We start from the raw sequence: 10222 nt of genomic DNA, 5'->3' as shown, positions 1-10222 counted from the left end.
CCATCCCTCAAGGCCTGCCTGTGGCTGGTGGTAAACAGGCAGCACAGAAGCTCAAGCATGCCCCCCGACTCCCCCACCACTTCATCCATAGGAGGACAGGCCCCTGAGGATAGAAACAGGCTAGCAGAGCCCTGAGTTGGGCAGAGGAAGAAGGAACTCCGGAGCCTGCTCAATGTTTCTTAAGGAGAAATCTTTTTTGTTTGTTTTCTTCATTTTAAACAAGAAGCTTATTTAAACAACAAGACACTTGAATGGAAAACTATCTAGGATTCATTTCTTTTAGAGTAATTTAAGTGAAAGTTGCTTAGCCGTGTCCAAGTCTTTGCAACCCCAGGGACTATACAGTCGATGGAATTCTCCAGTCCAGAATACTGGAGAGGGTAGCCTTTCCCTTCTCCAGGGGATCTTCCCAACCCAGGAATCGATCCCAGGTCTCCCACATAGCAGGTGGATTCTTTACCAGCCTGGTCACAAGGGAAGCCATTTATCCCTACTTAAAGATAAATCAGCCTACATGTAACAGCTACGTACAAAAAGTACAAAAAACAGCTACATACAAAAAAAGTTATAAAATTGACCTTGGTTTTACAATGATAAATAAAAAACATTAAAATTGGCCAATCGAACAAGGTATGCAAGAATTTTTATGTTGTTCTTTTTTTGTTAAACAGTGAGAGCAAAATAACTTACTGGAATATAAAAATAACAGCTGATGAGCATGCCACTAATGGAGAAAAGAGGGTATTTTCACAGAATCAGTAATTTTCCCCAACCCATCTCCATTTGATGTCGATCAAAACATACCACTGGCGATTTAGTTTTTTAAAAAATGCAATATGCTTGTGCACATACACCAGTTACTTTATGTACAATAAAGGAATGGGGAAAGGGAAAACGAAAGAATAGAGAAACTATACTGTAGTAGTCAGCATGTGCTGGAACCAAATTGTAGCTTTCTATTTCAGAATGTCTTCTTGGTCTGGAGGAGCAGAGTTCTGGAGTAAAGTAGCAGGTTCCCTTTTTAGTAGACACCTCCTGTCTGCTGCTGATACATCAATTGTATCTTCATCTTCCTTCTCCAACTGCAGGTGTGTCTTTCTCATTGATTGGCTGCCAGTCAAATCGGAATCTGATCTGCCTCATTGACAAACCCTGTCTTTCACAATAGGCCTTCATTAGTTTACTGAAAAGGAGAAGGCAATGGCACCCCACTCCAGTACTCTTGCCTGGAAAATCCCATGGACGGAGGAGTCTGGTAGGGTGCAGCCCATGAGGTCGCGAAGAGTCAGACACGACTGAGCGACTTCACTTTCACTTTTCACTTTCATGCATTGGAGAAGGAAATGGCAACCCACTCCAGTGTTCTTGCCTGGAGAATCCCAGGGACGGCAGAGCCTGGTGGGCTGCCGTCTATGGGGTCGCACAGAGTCGGACACGACTGAACCGACTTAGCAGCAGCAGCAGCAGCAGTTTACTGAGAGGTGTATGCCTCTTAATCTTAAACTGCACCACAGAACCATCCTGCCCCACCACCTTCAAATTAATACGATCGTTGTTCTCAGTCTTGACTCCTTCCTTTTCGTCCGCCACGGCGAGCGCTGAGTCTCCTCAGCAGCCGCTTCACAAAGGCGGCACCAGGTCCGCAGGGAACCAGCACCAAAGAACCGCAGGGAACCTCCAAGCCGCGCCAGGAGCGGCAGAAGGCCGTGGCAGCAAGGAGAAATCTTGATGTAATAATGCCAGTCAGGAAAAGGGTCTGAAGAGTGCACCGTATTCAGGGAGGCAGAAAAAAAGAATCACTGCCTGACACAGTGTAGAAATAAATGTTTTCTTTATAAAAATAATTATCGAAACATAGATTTATAAATAAATGTAAAGTGACATGTTTTGGTTTGTGATCTGCTTATGTTTTATATTTTAGAGACGTTTGTTTCACATCCTATTCCCTTTTTAATAGCATTAATGCTTTGGCCTTGCTGTGTTCCAGTATATAATGCGTTGCTTATTTATAGCTCTGATAGCTTTAGTTTTCTGGAAACTCTGTCTGTTGTATATTGTCATCTGTTGTATTTGATGGGAAACAGTATAATATCTGTGATGTTATATCTAAAGTTACGACTTTGGTGATATCTAAGTTATGACTTGCTGACACTTCCATTGTAAACTCTAATTTTGAATTGTTTCTGCATAATTATGGTTAACCTGACATTGGGCTGAAAGATGATAGAATTTTAGGGAGCCTTTGTGAATGCTGACTTAGATTCATTATGTACATCGGAACTCTGTTTCTAAGAGCAGGGGAAATTTTTAATCTGCTTTTGTAACTAAAAAAACTTGATTCTTAAGTATAAATGAGCTGGTAGTTAATATGAATCAGATTATGTTTTGTTTTAATATACTTTTGAAAACTTAGATTTTAAAAATGATTACTTACAGTTTGAGTCATTTGAATATAATTGGAATGTTAGTTGAGAATGTTATGCTTTGCTTTCTATAATTTATACCCTTAAATTGAAGGCTTAAGAAAATAATATCATGTGTGAAATGAAACATGGCCAACATACAGATTTTTTTTCTAATTGAATGAAGTAAAATAATCTAATGCTTATCTAATGAACCATGAGTGGTTCTCTAACAAATCATTAGACAAGAGATGTCTTTCATTTATAAATATATTAATATTCTCAAGGAACAAAGACTTCAGTCATTAAATAAAGACTAAATAGTTAAATGTCCCAATATTCAAAATTATAACTACACTTTTCTAAGATCATTTTTGTGTGATGTTATCTGCATTCTAAAAGCTTTATCCAGTTGAAGTGATGGTTTAAAATAAGTTTTAGAAAAGTTAGGATGGTGGTGTTTCTGTTGCTGTAATAAACCTCATACAAGGGTTTTCATACTAATATGCATTCAATTTGATTTCATAGTTTCTTAAACTTTAGATTTTTAAAATTTAAATAAATTACACAAGCATTTGCTATTTAGTAGCTTTTTGTGTGTGTGGATATGCTGATGCAGTTTTAATAAAGCTTAATGATTTTTAAAGATTAACTTTCTCTGCTATTGCTTTCAAGATCTAGGCTTGACAGAGTTTTTTTTTTTAAAACACATAGCACTTTAATCAACTGCTATGGACAGTCCATACTTGATAGGTTAGGAAAAAACAGTAATTTGTGATGCTAATATACCAATTTATTGATAAAAAAGTTAAAATGTTATATTGGTATTTATAGAATCATAAAGGGCTTCACAGGTGGCTCAGTGGTAAAGAATCCACCTGCCAAGGAGGAAACAGAAGTTCGATCCCTGGGTCATGAAGGTCCCCTGGAGGAGGGAATGACAATCTGTTCCCTTATTCTTGTCTGAAAAATCCCATGGACAGAGGAGCCTGGTGGGCTACAGTCCATGGGATGGCAAAGCGTTGGACATGACTGAGAGAATGAGCACACACACAGAATCATAAAATAATTTTTTGTTAAGTCCCTAATATAGGGCAACTTTTGTATAAAGTTTTAGGCCATGATGTGGAAAGCAGCATATAATTGCCTTAAATTATCTTTCTCAGTGTAGCAGAACAAATGTTAATAGTTAGTTGCATTATGATTTTTAGATTAATCTATTTATTATTTATTATTAAGCTATTTTATTCAAAACAAAGCAGGAAAATATATTGAAAAGAAGGTATGTTTACAGAGAGTTTTTTCCCCCAGAGGGCTTTTTTAATGTGCTCTATTTCTGAAATGTAAACATACATTTTCAAAGCACACTTAAGTAACAGGACAATAAAACAAAGAAATGAAAAATTGCCATAAAGTTGAACAATTTGAGTGGTCTTGACATATATTTTTGATTGAATATAAACTTCAAAGTAGTAATTATTGAAGTATAACTTTATTTAATATATGCCTGAGAATTAAAAACATGCATATATATGCAAAGATAAAACATGGCCAGACAGTACTCCAAAATGTTAACAGAAGTTTTCTCCTTAAAGGTAACTGATTTTTATTTCCTTTTTTAGACTTTTATTATTTTCCAAAATCAGTGTTTTAATTTTTGAGTCAGAAAAAAACCCCCAATAAATGCTAACGAAAGCTTGATAGGACTGACTGTCTATTTTTTTGGTAAAATTGTCTTTAATAAGAAGACTGATAAACAGGCCAGGGGATACAGTGGAACCTGACATGCCATGGTATAAACTGGGGAGAGCTGATGAAAGATGTGAATCTGGAAGGTGAGTCCAGGTACTGCATGCAGAATGAATTAGAAGGGAAGAAGTGACAGGCGCAAAGTCTACACAGTGGGCAGTTACAAAAAAATGCTGAAGTCTTTGCTTATATTAAGACACAAACCTTGTGTTCCTTCTCAAATCTTTTGTCTCTTCTCTCTATCTGATAAGAGCTTCATCTGTGTGAAGTTGCTGCTCTACTTTTGAAACCGGATGAAGTATCACACCTTGGGCGTGGGATCTGCCCTCCTACAAGCCACGACATGGTCAGATGATACAGCCCAGAAATTGGGGGGCTGTTAGTTCTCTGAGAAGTAAACATTCACTAATGGCAAATGGAGCCAGGAGACATGACAGCAGGTACACTCCCCTCCTCTCTCTCTCTCTCCCTCTCCCTCTCTCTCTCTCTCTCGTGGAGAAGTCCCATGCCTGCTGAGTTATTTTTGGTGGTGACAAGAGTAACCAGTGTGGTAATACAGTGCATCTCACCAAATTACAACTTCCTTTGCCTCAGCCCTTCTTCCCCCTCACTCCACCATGCAGGGCTGGTCCCTCCTCGCTAGAATACCTTATGCTCTGCTTTCTACAGTAGCTGGGCTTAGCCACGCTTTACCAACATCATGACAGGGGGAGTGAATAGAGAGGTGAACAAAAATTCAAGAGATATTTAGAGAGTAGTATTGACACAAGTTTGGTGACTGATCTAATATGTTGGGAGCAAGGGTCAGGAGTGTATTTAAGTTAACTCCTAGATTTCTAACTTGGATAATCAAGTGGCCAGCCCTAGCACAATTCCTAGTATGTGTTAAGCCTTCAGTCACTATTTATTGAAGGAATGAATATATGAATGATGGTACTATAACTAAGGTATAGACTACAGGAGGCATGTTTATTAATGTATCATATGTAATCTCAAGGAGATTTTAACAAACATTGGCAGGAGGGGTTTCCAGTCCATCTTTTTCAAAAATAATACTTACTTATTTGTTTGGCTGTTCCTGGTCTTAGTTATGACACTCATGATCTTCGGTCTTCCTTGAAACATGCAGGATATATATATATGTATGTAATTATATATATAATTATATGGATATTATATATATATATTTTAGTTGTAGCATTCAAACTTTAGTTGCAGCATGTGGGATAAAGTTTCCTGAGGAGGGATGAAATCTGGGCCCCCTGCATTGGGAGTGTTGAGTCTTAGCCACTGGACCACCAGGGAAGTCCCCAGTTCTTTCTTAAGAGGCCTTGATGCAGATATGTGTGAATGAGGCCTTGGAAAGAGTGGTAAAATGTTGAGCCTGAAAAGGTATTGACATACTGTCTTCAATTCAAACAGATTTTGTTCTTGTTGAATCTAAATATGAATCTAGTCTGTTCCAAATAACACAGTAGAGTTTAAACCATCTCTGTTGTCCATGATTCACAAAGCAACCAGGCACAGTTAACATAGTGCTAAGTCCTAAACCTCTCATTTCTGAGCTATTTTTCATGAAAACCACAGAAAAACAGAGCTAAAAAGCCTTCTAGAGATTATCTGGCCCAGTTTCCCTGGTTCAGGGATGACTTGGCACACATATTTAGGAAAAGCACTGGTATATGTTTTTCTGTAGAGTTGACTGACACTCAATTCCCAAATAACAATATTATGTTATAGAAAAGATGGCCAAGAAAAGCTTAAAAAACTAAAAAGTAAGGAACATCTTTTATTCAACTATAATAGAATGAGTGACCCCCTGAAGGTACAATTTCTTTTTTGCAAAGTTTGGGATATTTAGGCCTAATTGGAATTTATAGCTAAGCATAAATGCTAGAGTAGAAATGGCTGTAAAATAATTACTGTGTTTGGTGCTAAAATGAAAATTACTGGCCTAAAACCATAATGAAAATTCCAGTACTAATCAGAGTAGAGCAATACCTTATGTTGTAAAGGTATTGAGAAATGAGAAAATCAAGTACAAACATTTGACATGTTTTCTTAAAAAACATTCATATATAGCTAACTAGATTCCAAGCACTGCTCTAAGAATTTACAAATATTATTTATTTAATTCCTATAACAATCCTATTCAGGAGGCAGTATCACTGGCCTTTTTCACAGATGAGGAAACTGAGCACCAAAAGGGTGAGCGGTTTGCCCAAGGCCACACACTACTGTGGAGAAGGCAATGGCACCCCACTCGAGTACTCTTGCCTGGAAAATCCCATGGACGGAGGAGCCTGGAAGGCTGCAGTCCATGGGGTCGCTGAGGGTCGGACACGACTGAGCGACTTCACTTTCACTTTTCACTTTCCTGCATTGGAGAAGGAAATGGCAACCCACTCCAGTGTTCTTGCCTGGAGAATCCCAGGGACAGGGGAGCCTGGTGGGCTGCCCTCTACGGGGTCGCACAGAGTCGGACATGACTGAAGCGACTTAGCAGCAGCACACGCTACTGTGGTGGATTCAAACTCTTTTCCCAACTGCCTTGCATTTGAGGGCCATGCATTTCAGATAATCAGCTTATCTTTAAATATCTAAAAAGTGAAAGTGGCTCAGTAGTGTCCAACTCTTTGGGACATGGACTGTACAGTTCATGGAATTCTCCAGGCCAGATTACTGGAATGAGTAGCCTTTCTCTTCTCCAGGGGATCTTCCCAACCCAGGGATTGAACCCAGGTCTCCTGCATTACAGGCAGATTCTTTACCAGCTGAGTCACAAGGGAAGCCAAAGAATACTGGAGTGGGTAGCCTATCCCTTCTCCAGCGGATCTGTCGGATCGAACAGGGGTCTCCTGCATTGCTGGTGGATTCTTTACCAACTGAGCTATCAGGGAAGCCCTTAAATATCTAGCACGGCACATTGATCATATGATGAAGAGCACAGAGGAACTGAGAGTACAGATTCATGTCTTCCATCTCATGCTTATTTCAGTACATGCACTTGCTGAGTTAAATGGTAAACAGAATTAACCACACTATTTACATTGTTTTTTTTTTTTTTTTCCTCTTTCTCCATCCCTCCTCCACCGGGTGAGTATAGTTTGATTCACATATTTATGTACATATAGGTTTAACGTCCACTTAGGTTTCATCCTAGAGCAGGAGCCACTGAGGAATAAAGTCAGGAAGTTAGGGAAGCATGAAACTTTTTTAGGCTTATACTAATTGAGGGACACTTGATTGCCTCCCTGCTGTTCCAGGTATGAGACTCTTTTTATCTATCCATTTAACAAGTGTTTTATTAGGTGCCTTTTATAAGATATACTCTTTTAGATTGGAGATTATCTGACTGTATTATGAGCAGCATCAACCAAGTCCCTATCTGCATGCATCATCCACTCTAGAGATAACACAAACAATAATCAAGTAAACAGGCAAACATTTACGAGATTTGGTAAGAGATATGAAGGAAAATAAACCAGGGTAATTGGTTAGAGAAGAATTATGACTATGTTGCCTCTATAATAGATAGGATAATCAAGAGGTCTTTTCTTAGGTGACATTTGAGCAGACACCTGAATGAGGTAAGGAGAAAAACTATGCTAAGATTTGGGTTTGAAGACAATGGAAACAGTAAATGAAAAGATCTTGAAGCAGAAGCAGGTTTGACATTTTTTGAGGAACAATGAGAAGACTGATGTGACTGGAGAGGGAATGAACAAAAAGTGACAGAGGATGAGGTAAGAGAGTCCGACAGGAGCCAAATCACGTGGGCCATTGCCAGGTGTGTGGTTTTATTCCAAGTGTGATGGGAGACAATTAGAAGATTTTGAGCAGGAGGAGAGTGAGCATATTTCATTTTTACTTTAAAAGGATTGGTTCCTGTGTGAAAAATGAAATGTAGGGTGAAGCAGTGGAAGTGGGGAGAGTAGTTAAGCGCTTACTGCAGTAGGTTTGCCAAGAAATAATATCTGGACTGTTGCTAGTGTAGCAGGTAGTAAGAAGGTATGGGGTTTGTGATGTATCCACATCTATAAATTAGGGCTGACAGGAGTGGCCGATAGATGGATGTGGAGTGTGAGGGAGAGGAATCTAGGGCGACGAGAAGGGAGAAGAGCTGCATTATTATTCGGAAAATATTTCTCAAGGAAGTTGACAGAAAACTGCATGGGAGACATTTTGAGGGAAAGTGGGATTAGAGCCCTGACCACAAGGGCCACCATCCTCCTCCTCTCTTGGGGGACGTCCATGGTAACATAATAGGAGGCCCACAAGAGGGCACACTTCTCTCATCCAGTCAGAATCATGGTCACCTGTTCCAGTTCCGTCCTCTGTTGAAAAGTCAGGTCACGGTCAGAGAAAGAAAAAGGTTGTGGAAAAACTAACTGAAGGAGCAATCCAACTGCCATTGCCTAACCCTTATTTTATTGATAAACAGAGCCTATTTTCATTAACACTAATAATAATAGTTACGATGGAGTTTTTCCTACGCGTTGCGCTTTGTGTTAAGCACTTGATCTGCACTATCTCATTAACCCTAAATCTTTACACCACCTCTATACTATAGGTACAGGTGACATTTTAGGAATGGAGAAACTGAGGCACCAGGCACCACGAGGTAGTGTGCATGGGTAATTAAGTCACTTTAGTTGTGTCTGACTCTTTGCGACCCTATGGACTGTAGCCCGGGTTGTTCAAGTAGGAATATTGGAGTGGGTTGCCATTTCCTCCTCTCGGCTATCTTCCCCACACAGGGATTGAACGCCTGTCTCCTGTATTACAAGATTCTTCACCGGCTGAGCCATCAGGGAAGCCCATGAGGGAGAGTAACTTGCCACAAAGCAATGGAAGAGCACTGTACCCTAAACACTTAATATTTTGTATGCTTTTGTTTATTCTCAGTCAGCAATTCTTGAGAAAGGAAACGCTAGAACTGACTGTTTCAGCTGGTGACTAAGGTAGGACCAGAAGACCTGTTTTAGTACTTTGCTCGAAATAGGGGGAGGGAGATTTGCCTCAGGTTGAAGGCTGCGAATGGACATATTATTTTGGTAGAGACTACGTGATGACTGAGGATGACAGGTGGAAAAGGACCAACATCTTTTAAAATCATTTTCCTGTAGGTCGTGATTTTTTTTTCCCCCTTTAGGATATTTCCTCCTCTGGTTTTATAAATTGTCACAAAACATTTACGCAACGACCTGGGGTGTTATGACACCCTTAGATCAAAATGTAAGGACAACTTGGATGAAGGACAATTTTTAAAAAAGAACACGGCCTGCCCTCGCCTTGGTTAAATAAATCAATGGAAAAGATTTGTTCAAACTGGAGCATCCAACAGACGCAAACTCTCTGAAACAGCCAGGACTCCTTGGCAAACACCGTTGCTTAGCGAGACGTCAAAACTCCTGCGTGCAAACAAACGCAAGAGGGGCTCAGCCGCCGGCATGCAGCAGACTACTAATCTGGTTTTGGAAAAACTCTATAGAGGGACGTGTAGCTCCTCCCTCTCCTGGTTAGGGGTGGGTGAGGGGAGAGGGGAAGAGGAGCGATCTTCCTGGCTAGGCTCACCGGCGATGACGCCTCTCTCCGACCCGGGAGGGTGCAGGGGAGGTAGAGGCTAGTCGCTCCGCAGGAGAAAACGCCGAGAGTTGGACCTGAGGCAAGGAGGGGGAACCCCGCCCTCAGTCCCCAGCACAGTCAGCGCGCCCCTCCCCCCAGGAAACGCGCCCGCCGGCCCCTCCCTCCTCCGCCGCCTCCCGGGGACTTGGGTTGTAAAATCCCACGCAGTGGGGCCGACTCGGTGACGGGGCGGGGCGAGGCACTGGCGCGGCCCCAGCAATTCCTCCCCCACCTCCCCGCGCACTGGCCATTCTCCGCGTCCCAACTCCAACCTGCCTCCATCGTACCAACACCCCTCCCCCAACCCCTCAGCGTGGCTCCTGTACCGTGAGCCCAGCCTGCGGCCTTAGCCACCCCACCAAACTTTAACCTCCGAGGCCCGCCCTGCTCTCCCCCGCCGGGGGCGTCTCCCGAGTCTGGACCCCAGTTGTCTGGGCTACAGG

The 10222-nt window shown here is 41.4% G+C and overlaps 1 pseudogene; it reads right to left on the bottom strand.

Annotated features, from left to right (window-relative positions):
- Positions 1-623: 623 nt before the first annotated feature.
- Positions 624-9606, bottom strand: LOC102397826 (annotated as a pseudogene).
- Between the last annotated feature and the right edge of the window lie 616 nt (positions 9607-10222).

This window comes from Bubalus bubalis, chromosome 4, assembly GCF_019923935.1.
Source record: "Bubalus bubalis isolate 160015118507 breed Murrah chromosome 4, NDDB_SH_1, whole genome shotgun sequence".
Taxonomy (NCBI): domain Eukaryota; kingdom Metazoa; phylum Chordata; class Mammalia; order Artiodactyla; family Bovidae; genus Bubalus; species Bubalus bubalis.
Note: the sequence above shows the minus strand (reverse complement) of the source record. Positions and strands in the feature narration are given on the sequence as shown.